This window comes from Lycium barbarum, chromosome 4 (genome assembly GCF_019175385.1).
Source record: "Lycium barbarum isolate Lr01 chromosome 4, ASM1917538v2, whole genome shotgun sequence".
NCBI lineage: Eukaryota > Viridiplantae > Streptophyta > Magnoliopsida > Solanales > Solanaceae > Lycium > Lycium barbarum.
The window spans coordinates 137,238,546-137,252,491 of record NC_083340.1 but is presented as its reverse complement, the minus strand read 5'-3'; positions in this window follow the sequence as shown (position 1 = coordinate 137,252,491).

The following is a 13,946-nucleotide window of genomic DNA, read 5'->3' as shown; positions in this document are numbered from 1 at the left end:
GAGCTTCGCAGCCTGAGGGAAGCAGTCAGAAATATCCAGACCAACAGGGGATGCGAAGGGCTTGAATATGAAGATCTGTGCATTCACCCTGACATTGAATTACCCGCTGGATATAAAGTGCCGAAGTTTGATATGTTCGACGGGAAGGGAAACCCTCGGGCTCATTTGAGATCATATTGCGATAAGCTTGTCGAAGTGGGTAAAGATCAAGCTATCAGAATGAAACTATTTATAAGAAGTTTAACAGGAGAAGCACTCGATTGGTATACATACCAAGACCCGCAAAGATGGCACAGTTGGGGAGAGATGGCCCAGGAATTTATGGACAGGTTCAGGTTCAACACTGAAGCTATCCCGGATCGGTTTTATTTGATGAAGCTGGAGAGAAAATCAATAGAAACTTTCCGGGAATATGCTATGCGCTGGAGAGCGGAAACCGCAAAAGTCCAGCCCCCAATGGCAGAGAGTGAAATGACGATGCTTTTTGTGCAATCTCTGAAAGATCCCACATATTATGAGAGAATGTTGAGCGTCATTGGGCAGAAGTTTTCTGAGGTTATCAGGATGGGGGATTTCATTGAAGAAGGGATTAAAACAGGGAGAGTTACAAATCTTGCGGACTTGCAGGCCACAAGTAAGGCTATTCAGGCGGATCCTTCTAAGAAGAAGAGAGACGGAGTGTCCCCGGTCATGGCCATCCAGGATCAAGAGCCAACCCAAAAATCAACCTATCAATATCCTTCACCCCAGCCCTCGCACTACAACCCGCACACTCAAACACCTCAACCTTATTACCAACCCCCACCTACCCCTCTTCCCGTCTATCACACTCAGCCAGCATACTATTCACCTCGAACCCCTTCCTATCAAAACCCACCACAACACCGGCCAAACTACTCACCACAACCCCAGTACCATTCACCAAACCACCCACAAAACACCCCAGACCACGCCCAAATGTCGAAAGAAAACCAACCAGGACCTACACACCATTAGCCGAACCCTTAGCCCAACTGTACGAGAGGCTGAAAATGGCTGGGATACTCCAACCGATTCAAGGAAGAACTCCTGATCCCATCCCAGGGTGGTATGACGGGACTAAACATTGTGCATATCATTCGGGAGTTGCAGGGCATGATACTGGAAGCTGTTTTGCTCTCAAGGATAGAGTTGAGACGTTGATCAAGGAAGGGGTCATACAGCTTAAGGAAGCTCCCCCGAATATAAACAACAATCCGCTACCGAATCACGGCGATGCAAATGTGCACATGATCACCCTTGATGAAGATTGCAATCTGGAGGGGACTATCGTGCCAATTAAAGAAAGGGAGGAGGTTGAATCGTCGGCTTGTGTTGCTCCAATAATCACGGTTCAAAAAAGGGCCCCATTCGAAGTGCTCACCCCAAGGCCCAGGATCACAGCTTTCGTTGCCCCAACACCTTCTCGCAACACCAAAGCAGTCCCCTGGGATTATCAATCTGGTGAAAGAGACAAAGGGAAAGGAAGAGTAGTCGTGGAAGCCGTTGCCACCGGAATGACTAGGTCTGGACGGTGCTATGCCCCCGAAGAGATAGCACGAGGGGCGTCAAGCAAGGAAAATGGTCCGAAGAAGGCCGTTACAGAAGCTGAAGTCGAAGAATTCTGGAGAAAAATGCCAACGAAGGAATATTCTGTTGTAGAACAATTGAAGAAAACGCCAGCTCAGATTTCCTTATTCGCATTATTGATGAGTTCTGAAGCTCATAGGAGCGCTCTAGTGAAAATACTGAACGAAGCCTACGTTCCGGCCGAGACTTCTAGTGAGAAATTATCGGCTATGGTAGGGGAGATCCTTGAGTCCCACCGGGTCTCTTTTCATAACGACGAGTTGCCGCCTGAAGGTTTGGGGCATAACAGAGCATTGAACATCACCATCAGATGCAGGGATAAGTTCATCTCCAAAGTATTGATCGACGGAGGTTCAGCTGTGAATATATGTCCTGTCGCTACTTTACGAGCCTTGGGGATCGATGTCGGAAAACTCCGCGGCAGTCAGGTCAGTGTCAAAGGTTTTGACGGAGCACAAAGAGATGTTGTTAGAGAGATTGATTTGTTTCTGGAGATTGGGCCTGTGGAGTTCATGGTGAAGTTCCAAGTAATGGACATATCTACTAGTTACAACTTGCTGATCGGGAGACCATGGATCCACATGGCTGGCACGGTTCCTTCCACTTTGCATCAGAGTCTAAAGTTTGTGTGGAATCATCAAGAAATAGTGATCCATGGAGAAGGCAACAATTCTCTCTACCCGGAATGTTCAATTCCTCCTGTTGGAAGTGTGGAAAGGCTAGACGGATCTGTTTTCCATATCAAGGAGAATGTGTGCGCTGCTCAAGCGAGGAAGATGGAATTGCCACAGGTACTTACGATGGTGGCGTGGGAGATGCTGAAGAATGGCTTCCGACCCGGTCAAGGCCTCGGTTTGAACTCGAATGGGATTGTGGAGCCAATCCAACTGCCCGGACACAAATATACTTTCGGCCTCGGATATGAGCCCACCCCTGAAGAGATTGCTTTAGTTAGTCTCAAAAAAAGAAGTGACGGTCCCTTGCCAAAGCCTGTTCCTTTCCTGAATCAGTCATTTCTCAAGGCTTCCGCTGCCCAAGCATCAGAGGAAAAACTTGGAGACAACCTCCTAGAAAGTTTTAAAAACTTATTCATCATCGAAGAAGAAGCTAGGTGCAGCATGGTTTCGAGTGGGTGTTCTGAAGACCCGACTATCCGGGATGCAGAGCCGGGATGCCGTTTGAATAATTGGACTTGTACCTCGCCCCCGTCTCTTCGGGAGTCTTGGTAGACAAATTGTATTCAGTATTTAATGAAACAGACACGATTCGAAATTGAGGCCGGAATCGTGTCTATGCTTTTGTTGTTTTGCCTCCCAACTTTTGAAGCTCCAATGCAATTTTCAAGCCATGCTTTTATTTATGTTTTCCCTCTTTGATTAATTAATTTCTCTTTTATTTTTCAGCAATCAAATTAATAAATCTACGGATACTACGAATGTGACACATAATGAAACAAGCGAGCCCGTAGGAAATGCTGAGCAAGACTCTGAAGAATATGAAGGAGATATGCAACCTGAAGGATTAACTAAGGATTTTGAATATTTTGAAAATAAGCCAAAACCAAATTTGGATGAAACGGAAATTATAAATTTGGTAATTAAAAAATCATGATGGAAGTGAGAATCAATGTCCACTTGACCCCGTCGCAGAGGGAAGAATTGATCAAACTTTTGAAAGAATACATAGATGTGTTCGCTTGGTCTTACGATGATATGCCTGGATTAAGCACTGACATTGTTTCGCATAAGTTGTCTCTTGATCCATCCTGTCCTCCGATAAAGCAAAAGAAGAGAAACATTAAATCGGACTTGAGCTTAAAAATCAAGGAAGAGATCTCCAAACAGTTTGATGCCAAGGTCATTCGAACTACGATGTACCCCACTTGGCTAGCCAATATCGTTCCCGTGCCAAAGAAGGATGGCAAGGTTAGGGTATGCGTAGATTATCGGGATCTCAACAGAGCCAGTCCAAGATGACTTTCCCCTTCCGAATATCCATATGCTCATTGATAATTGTGCAAAGCATGAGTTACAGTCTTTCGTTGACTGCTACGCGGGATATCACCAAATCCTGATGGACGAGGAAGATGGAGAGAAAACAGCATTCATCATACCTTGGGGGGTGTACTATTATCGGGTGATGCCTTTCGGGCTCAAAAACGCAGGGGCTACCTACATGAGAGCCATGACCACCATTTTCCATGATATGATCCATAAAGAGATTGAAGTCTATGTGGATGATATTATCATCAAATCACGAAAGAGCTCAGATCATCTGACGGATTTGAGAAAGTTCTTCGACAGGTTGAGGCGATACAATCTGAAGTTGAATCCCGCAAAGTGTGCATTCGGTGTTCCTGCAGGGAAGTTGTTGGGCTTTATTGTGAGCAGGAGAGGCATAGAGTTGGACCCCTCGAAGATAAAGGCCATTCAGGAATTGCCTGCCCCAAAGAGTCGGAAAGACGTGATGAGTTTCCTCGGTCGTCTCAACTACATCAGTCGGTTTATAGCACAATCGACGGTGATATGCGAACCAATAATCAAGTTATTGAGGAAGGATGCTCCTACCAAATGGACTGAAGATTGCCAGAGAGCCTTTGACAAAATCAAAAGAGTATTTGTCTAGCCCGCCTGTTTTGGTGCCTCCAGAAGCTGGAAGACCTTTGCTGTTGTATTTGTCCGTATCGGAGAACGCGTTTGGATGTGTATTAGGTCAACATGACGAAACAGGAAGGAAAGAGCGAGCAATATATTACTTGAGAAAAAAGTTCACACCTTACGAGGCACGGTATACGTTATTGGAACGCATCTGTTGTGCTTTGACTTGGGTTGCACAGAAGTTGAGACATTATTTGTCTGCATATACTACTTACCTCATCTCAAGGATGGACCCACTCAAGTACATCTTCCAGAAGCCTATGCCTACGGGGAAGCTAGCTAAGTGGCAAATGTTGTTGAGCGAGTTTGATATTGTGTATGTTACTCAAAAGGCTGTCAAAGGGTAGGCGATAGCTGATCATCTTGCAGAAAATCCTGTGGGCGAGGAATACATACCCCTTAAAACCTATTTCCCGGATGAAGAAGTGTTGTTCATCGGGGAAGATATCGCAGAAGAGTACCCAGGGTGGAGACTGTTTTTCGATGGGGCGGCAAATGCTAAAGGGGTCGGCATTGGAGCAGTTTTGATTTCAGAGTCAGGCCAGCACTATCCCATTTCAGCCAAAATCAAGTTCCCGTGTACCAATAATATGGCAGAATATGAGGCTTGTATTCTTGGCCTCAGAATGGCCGCTGATATGCATATACAGGAACTTTTGGTTATAGGCGATTCAGACTTACTGGTTCATCAAGTACGAGGCGAATGGACCACTAAGAACGGGAAGATACTTCCGTACTTGCGCTGCGTGAAAGATTTGTGTAAGAGATTCATCAGGGTGGAATTCAAACACGTTCCAAGAACACAGAACGAGTTCGCTGATGCTTTGGCCACTCTATCTTCTATGATTCAGCACCCGGACAAGAATCGCATAGATCCTATCAAGATAAATGTGCACGATCAACAGGCACATTACTTCTATGTGTATGAGGAGCCTGATGGAGAACCTTGGTACTACGACATTAACAAATATCTTAAGACAGGAGACTATCCGGAAGGCATAACCAGTGTTCAGAAGAAAACACTTCGGAGATTAGCAAACCATTTTTTCCTAAGTGGAGAAATCCTGTATAGGAGGACTCCAGATTTAGGATTATTAAGATGTGTTGATGCTAAAGAAGTGGCTCGGTTGATTGAAGAAGTGCATGGCGGTACATGTGGGCCTCATATGAATGGCTTTACTCTGGCCAAGAAAATCCTTCGCGCAGGCTATTTCTGGATGACTATGGAATCAGATTGTATCCGTTTTGTGCAGAAATGTCATCGATGTCAGATTCATGGTGATTTGATTCGGGTTCCGCCAAATGAATTAAATGTGACAAGTTCTCCGTGGCCTTTCGCAGCTTGGGGTATGGATGTCATTGGTCCTATCGAGCCAGCCGCGTCGAATGGACACAGGTTCATTTTGGTAGCCATTGATTATTTCACAAAGTGGGTGGAAGCATCTTCGCACAAGTCGGTAACAAAGAAAGTGGTAGCAGATTTCGTTCGGAGCAACATTATTTGCCGATTCGGAATCCCAGAGTCAATTATAACAGATAATGGAGCTAATCTTAACAGTGATCTAATGCGGGAGATTTGCGAGACATTTAAGATTACTCATCGCAATTCCACTCCTTATCGCCCTTAGATGAATGGGGCAGTCGAAGCAGCCAACAAAAACATCAAAAGAATACTGAGGAAGATGATCGATAATTACAAGCATTGGCACGAAAAACTGCCGTTAGCTCTCCTCGGTTATCGCACTACTGTGAGAACTTCAACGGGGGCAGCACCTTATCTTTTGGTCTATGGGACAGAGGCGGTGTTACCTGCTGAGGTAGAAATACCATCTTTGAGAATCATCCAAGAAGCTGAGTTAAGTGACGCTAAGTGGATGCAGAATCGATACGAACAATTGATGCTCATTGACGGAAAGAGATTGAATGCCGTTTGTCATGGACAGCTTTATCATAACAGAATGGCCAAAGCTTTCAACAAGAAGGTAAGACCGAGGCAATTCAAAACAGGGCAATTGGTACTGAAACGCATATTCCTATGTCAAGATGAAGCAAAAGGAAAATTTGCACCTAACTGGCAGGGACCTTATATGGTTCATCGGGTATTGACTGGAGGAGCATTAATCCTAGCAGAAATGGATGGCGAAATTTGGCCGAAAGCTATCAACGCAGACGCCATCAAGAGATATTATATTTAGAAACCTTCTTTTATTTGCATGAAATATTCTTCAACACTTTTCCATGTAATAGCACTACTCTCCCGTAGCGGGACGCATGACAAACCTATATCGGGTTAGGTCTTTAAGATAGAATTTCTCTCAAATTTTATTTTTTCTTGTAATATGAACTACGCCTGACCTGATTCCCACGGGGGATACGTAGGCGGCCCGCATAGGCCTCGGTCACATTCTCACAAAACCTCAATATCCTTTTTGTATTTTGAACTACGCTTGACCTGATTCCCATGGGGGATACGTAGGCGGCCCGCATAGGCCTCGGTCACATCATTTATTCTCCCCAATTGCATTTCTGCTTGTAATTTGAACTACGCTCGACCTGATTCCCCTAGTGGGATACGTAGGCAGCCTATGTAGGCTCGGTCTCGCCATTTTGAAAAGATCAACATCCCTTGCATCAGAAACTGGGACAATTTTTTTTAAAAAGGGATCACCGTAAGACAACATCGACAGACTCGGGAGAATATTGTTCGACAGAGTCGTCGGGCAGAAGAAAACTTCGGAAAAGGGGCATTCGCTTTGTTTCACAATGTGTCACAGTTCCGAGTTCAGCAAAATTATTTATCACCATACATATAGTTTACTATGTCTATTTTTTCGAAATAATGTGATTCTAATCAGACTGTTTACTAGTCGGCCAAGACTTAAAATGAACGGAGGTTACAAGTTCATACGAAGCTGGAGGCACGAAGCGCAAGAGCCAGATCCCCAAGTCAACGCGAATCAACCCCCTCCCCAAACTTACAAAATTTTCTTTAGATGCAGGTCGCCAAGTTGCAGGAGCGAAATAGGCACGACCTTGTAATGATGGCGCGTCAAACGGTTTGAGCATTCTTCTATCAATTATGTCTTCAAATATAAATAACTTTCGGCGATCACAATAAGCTAATCTTGCAAATTATTTTCTTCAAATATATATCAACGCACAAATATTTTGTATTGCCTTCGAATACATTGCTTTTATTTTTAAATGCCACTGCGTCTGCTTGCAGCCGCATTGCACTGCACCTGCATTAATCACCGTTTTTGTATGATGCATGGGCTGCGCACCGCCCTTTGCATCGCTTTCATATGTTACATGGGCCATGCACCGCCATTTTTAATTTTCTGTATAAGGCTGTGCACCGCCTTTCATATGATGCATGAGCTGCGCACCGCTCTTCGCAGCGCTTCATATATTTACTGGGCCATGCACCGCCCTTTTGATTTTCTGCATAAGGCCATGCACCGCCTTTCATATGATGCATGGGCTGCGCACCGCCCTTTGCATCGCTTTCATGTTTACTGGGCCATGCACCGCCCTTTTAAATTTCTGCATAAGGCCATGCACCGCCTTTCATATGATGCATGGGCTGCGCACCGCCCTTTGCATCGCTTTCATATTTACTGGGCCATGCACTGCCCTTTTAAATTTCTGCATAAGGCCATGCACCGCCTTTCATATGATGCATGGGCTGCGCACCACCCTTCGCATCGCTTTCATATTGCCTGGGCCATGCACCGCCCTTTTAAATTTCTGCATAAGGCCATGCACCGCCTTTCATATGATGCATGGGTTGCGCACCGCCCTTTGCATCGCTTTCATATTGCCTGGGCCATGCACCGCCCTTTTAAATTTCTGCATAAGGCCATGCACCGCCTTTCATATGATGCATGGACTGCGCACCGCCCTTTGCATCGCTTTCATATTTACTGGGCCATGCACCGCCCTTTTAAATTTCTGCATAAGGCCATGCACCGCCTTACATATGATGCATGAGCTGCGCACCGCTCTTCGCATCGCTTTCATATTGCCTGGGCCATGCACCGCCCTTTTAAATTTCTGCATAAGGCCATGCACCGCCTTTCGTATGATGCATGAGCTGCGCACCGCTCTTCGCATCGCTTTCATATATTGCCTGGGCCATGCACCGCCCTTTTAAATTTCTACATAAGGCCATGCACCGCCTTTCATACATTACATGGGTCATGCACCGCCCTTTTAAATTTCCGCATGGGCTGTGCACCGCCCTTTGCATCGCTTTCATATATTACATGGGCCATGCACCGTCCTTTGTAAATTTCTGCATAAGGCTGAGCACCGCCTTTCATACATTACATGGGCCATGCACCGCCCTTTTAAATTTCCGCTTGGGCTGCGCACCGCCCTTTGCATCGCTTTCATCTATTACATGGGCCATGCACCGCCCTTTGTAAATTTCTGCATAAGGCTGAGCACCACCTTTCATACATTACATGGGCCATGCACCGCCCTTTTAAATTTCTGCATGGGCTGCGCACCGCCCTTCGCATCGTTTTCATATATTACATAGGCCATGCACCGCCCTTTGTAAATTTCTGCATAAGGTTGTGCACCGCCTTTCGTATATTACATGGGCCATGCACCGCCCTTTTAAATTTCTGCATGGGCTGCGCACCGCCCTTAGCACCGCCTTCCATATGTTACATGGGCCATGCACCACCCTTTTAAAATTTCTGCATAAGGCTGAACACCGACTTTCATATATCACATGGGCCATGCACCGCCTTTTTTTAAATTTCTGCATAAGACATCGCACCGCACCAGCCCTGTCTTGTTATTATTTTATTAATGCCCTGCATATGCTCGCAGCCGCATTGCACCGCACTTGCATCGTTGTATTTCAATATTTATTCTTATTGACTATTTTCATTTAGTTTTTTGTTTCGCAGGAGCTTTAGCGCAACGTGGAACTATTTCTTCGGCAGCGAACTGGGGCAATACGTCGGGAAGGACAAGCAGACTTCTCGACAAGGGTCAAAGATCTACCTCGAACACTCGGCTCCTAATCCAAATCTCCCGTTCACATTCCAGCACAATCAATTTTCAGGTTTCTATCACAATACCCAGTGTCATCATAATTCGACACTGGGACAATATTTTTTGCGAAGATTTGCATCAAATCGTGAGTTACCAGTCATAGGTGTCGTAGTCTTCCCAGAACTACACACGGCCTGATTCTCGTGCAACCCGAGATATGTAGGCGATTCAGAGACCAGAGTTCGGCCGTAATTTTCTTTACCCTTAGTCCTCCACAATCCTTTAGCCGGGACAAAATAGGCTACTAAGTCAACGTCTTTGCCCGAAAATTCTTTCATCATTACCAGGCAAAGAGGGACAAGTTGTTGACACCCAATTTTGTCCCGCCTCTCCCCCGAAATACCTATTAAATACTTCTAGTGTTTTGAGAAATTAAAAAATATGCATTTAAATTTTACTATAATTATTAGTCTTTTATTAACACCCACGTTTTATTATTCCGCTGCAGTTATTATTATTATTATTATTATTATTATTATTGTTATTATTATTATTATTATTGTTATTATTATTCTTAAATTATCATTTTATTACTAATTGTCATTAATTATTATTTCTTGTTATTTCCATTATTATTATTATTATTATTATTATTATTATTATTAATTACTAATCATTATTATCAGCGTTATTTTGTAATCAATTATTAATCATCATTATCATCGTTATTTTATTATTAATTATTATCATTGTTTTATCAATAATTGTTATTTATTATTATTATTATTATTATTATTATTATTATTATCATCATTATTATTTCTTATTATTATTATTATCATTATTATCTTATTATTACCACTATTATTGTTATTATTATTAATTTATTAACATTTTGCCACTATCAATAATTGTAATTTATTATTATTATTTTTATTATTAATTATTATCATCTTTATTATTATTAATTATTATCATTTTTTAATTATCAATATTTGTTATTACTATTATTATTATATCTATTATTATTTTTTATCACCATTATCATCAATATTATCATTATTACCATTATCATTATTGTTATTAGCAGTATTACTACCGCTATTTATTTGCTGCTATTATTTAGTATTATTCAAACTTGCATTTCTCAACGTTTCTACCAACTTCCGCATACGCATCGCATTTACTTCGCACATATTAATGATAGCGTTTGATATTAAATATTATTGCACGGTCATTTGCAACATCATACAATTTTTACCCGGGTCTTTTTATAATTACATATTTCTATATTAGGTGATATTCTGGCACCCTTAGTACATCGTTAATCAAAATGTGTCTCTTATTCAAATTTAGAAGCCAAACTATTTCTTGCACTCAGTCCGTATTTTGATTTACCAAACCCCAAATCAAGGTCCGATTAATTCTTAATATTTTTTGGACTAGACCATATTTTCTATCTCAATTTTTTTAGACCAGTCCATGTTTTAATTCTAGCCCATTCTTTCAATACCCAGTCCGAAATTTGACCCAGTCCACAAATGGACTGGGTCCAGCCCATTTTCGTCCAAAATAAGGGAAACCTAGGGTTTCCCTCTTTCATTTTCCTCCATACCCACCGCCGCACCCCTCTCTTCTCCTTTCCCTTTCTCTCTCCTCCTTTCCCGCCTCCCTCGCCGCCGCTCCCACTTCCCCCCTTTCCCTCATTCTTCTCCGCTCCCCACTCACCCTTGTCCCCCACTTCTCTCTCTCCCGCTCCTCCTTCCCTTTTTCAGTACAAAACAACAAAAACAAAAGCTATAAAGAGCAACAGGAACCATCAGGGGATGGGGGAATTGGGAGAAATCGCAGAAGTCTCCCTACAATTAAGTTCTGAAACAAGCTCCTTTTTGTTGTTTTTTTTCGAAATCCCGAAAATCTCTAAAATATAAGTCTTCTAGTCACCTAAATCCCCTAAAAAAATACGAGTTCTACTAGCGTTTCGATCTTGTTTTATTGTCGAGTCAAAATACTACATCATTTTTTTTTCATTGGCTTGTTGTTGCTGTGAACTCGAGCATCGCAAGTCCGGATTCGATAGTGTTCGAGTGGATATCGAAGCCCCGCACCCACTTCGCTGCACCCGAAGAAGGTACTTTCCCCTTTCCCTTTTACTTTCTGTTTTATTCGCGTTTTCTTAATCGCTATGAAGGTTTAAAACAGGCTGATTAGTTAGATTAGTTTGGTTTAATGGATAGTCTGTTTGTATGTTGATGTTAATTCGGACTTAATTAGTTTGTATGATGGTTTAATTATCGAGTTTGGCTCTGTTTATGTAATTACATGTATTAGGTGTGATAACTTGTCTTTAAGTTAATCCGAATGTGTGAATTAATTATGCTCGTTGATTTAAGTTGCGCATTGCCGTGAACTTGGATAATTAGTTAGTGGGATATTCGATCTTGATTAAGTAGTGTCGTTAAGTCAAGCATGGTCCGTAGTTAAAATCTGTAACTGATTTCCATTTATTCCCGATTATGTTAACAAAGAACACCCCCATAAGATTTGATGTAGTTTGGTAATGACATAGTAATGTGGAGGGCTGCAAATTGTAATATAGAGAAAGCATATCCAGTTTGTATTATGATAAGAATGATAGCTAGTGGTTGAGATAATTGAATCTGATTTGGTTCTTATCTGAAATAAGTTTAAATCTGATCTTTATTTGAAGATATGCATGAGTCCTTTAGGAATCTGGCCCAGCCCAGCATATTCATGCATTAATTCGGCTTTGTTAATACCTTTGAGATAAAGTTAAGCAGATGATTTAAATTGATAGTATGGTCTCCTTTGTCATGTATGTGTGTACTGTGTTTTGCATCTGATGCATTTGTAAATCAAGCAAGAGCAGGTCATTGAAAGCTGCTATAATTGAGATAAGGGCATGTTAGTTCTTTTTTCTATTATGCTGCGATATTAACTTAGGATATGCTGCTGTATAAATGACTTGGGGCTTAAATTGTTTGTTTTACTGTCTATTATGTTCTAATCATTTTTTAGTTTGAAGATTCGCCAACCTTGGCTTGAAAGACTTTCTCTCAAACACATTTTAAGCTTCAGGTTTCTTTCTTCTTCTAATAGCAGTTAAAACAACAAACTGATGGAATCAAAGCTGGTTTGTATTCGGTAATCTGTTTATGTGTCAACACTGCCTAGTACGACGTATGAATCTGTGATTTGCGTGGGATTTTAATGATGCTATTGTAGTTTTAGTTGAGTGAGATTGTAAGCCACTGGCAGCGATGATACTTTGCTATAAATGTTATGGTATTGCCTTGTCAATATGAAGACTACGAACTGGAAAATATGCCTGAAACTGTCTATATGTGGATTTGCCTGCTCATGACGATTGGATATGTCTATTAAAGTTTTGAAACTACCTAACTACACTGCATATTTCGTCGGATCCAAACTATTTATCACTTACCTGTCCGCTAAAAGAATTTAGTTTGCCATGAAACTAGCCTACAACATCCTTATCTATAAATGCTTTTTTTTTGGGTTGGGTGTTGTTTGCTTGTTGCCGCTGTTGTATTGATCTTTTCGCGGGATAAAGAATAGACAATTTTGGTTGAATGACATCTTCGCGAGCCCACTTTTAGGCTTCAGATTTCTCATTTTTTTATGAAAACAAAGTGATAGATTAAGGATGCATGCTAGTTTCTTTGTAATTGGTTCCATTTCACCTACGTGTTAGATCAGAATAGGATCTGTGTTAGTAAGATTTAGGTTGATTTCATGTGAGTGTTGGATTATGTAATTGGAGGATTCTGATGTTTTATTTTAACCTCCTCACTGCTTCTCTTAATTTTGTTATTCATCTCTGATTAAATGAGAAATCCCAATAGCTGCCAGTTAACCACTTGAGGTTGATTGTTTTTTTCTTTGTACTGGTTCTACATATGCTCACATATAAAGGCATTTCTGGCCATTCTATCACTGTATTTGAGCCATGAGCTATAGCTCTTTCAACTCTGTTTTAATTTAGATTTCAAAAAATGTAATAAAATGACATGAGGTGATCCTTATTTTCCTTAAAAAAATGTTTAGTGCACCCCCCCTTTTTTTTTCTTTTTTTTTGTTGGAATCAGTAACTGTATCTCTGGTAGTGGGTCTCACTGCCCATTTTTATATGTTGTTAGCATTGGTTGTCGACTCTCGTTTTGGACTTGAACATTTTCTCTAAGTGTCCTTTTATTATGTTGTGTGCTAATCTGAGCTGCATACTTAGTTTCTTTATTTAGGCCTTAGTTTTGATTATATACTAATTCTTTTCTTTTCATTTTATGCATGACCATCGCGTACGAGTCCCTCGGGCTCGTCTTCTTCCACATTTGGTGTTGGGCTAAAAGCCCAGCGAAACCTCCTCCGTGTCCAGCCCATCCGTAGCAGTTTACAAAATTTCTGCTGGGCCGAGGCCCAACAGCAGCAAAAACAAACCGGGGCAGCTTTAAAATGGGGCAAAGCCCACTTATTTACATTTCTTTGTCTTCTATTTTTATTTTATTGTGTACTTATTGCATTTTGCTTATGTTGTTTTGACTAACACCCCTTTTTATTTTTGTATTTCTTTTCTCTTAACTTAGATGAATTAGAGGATATTTTTAGTGGGGTTTAAGTTTAGTAATG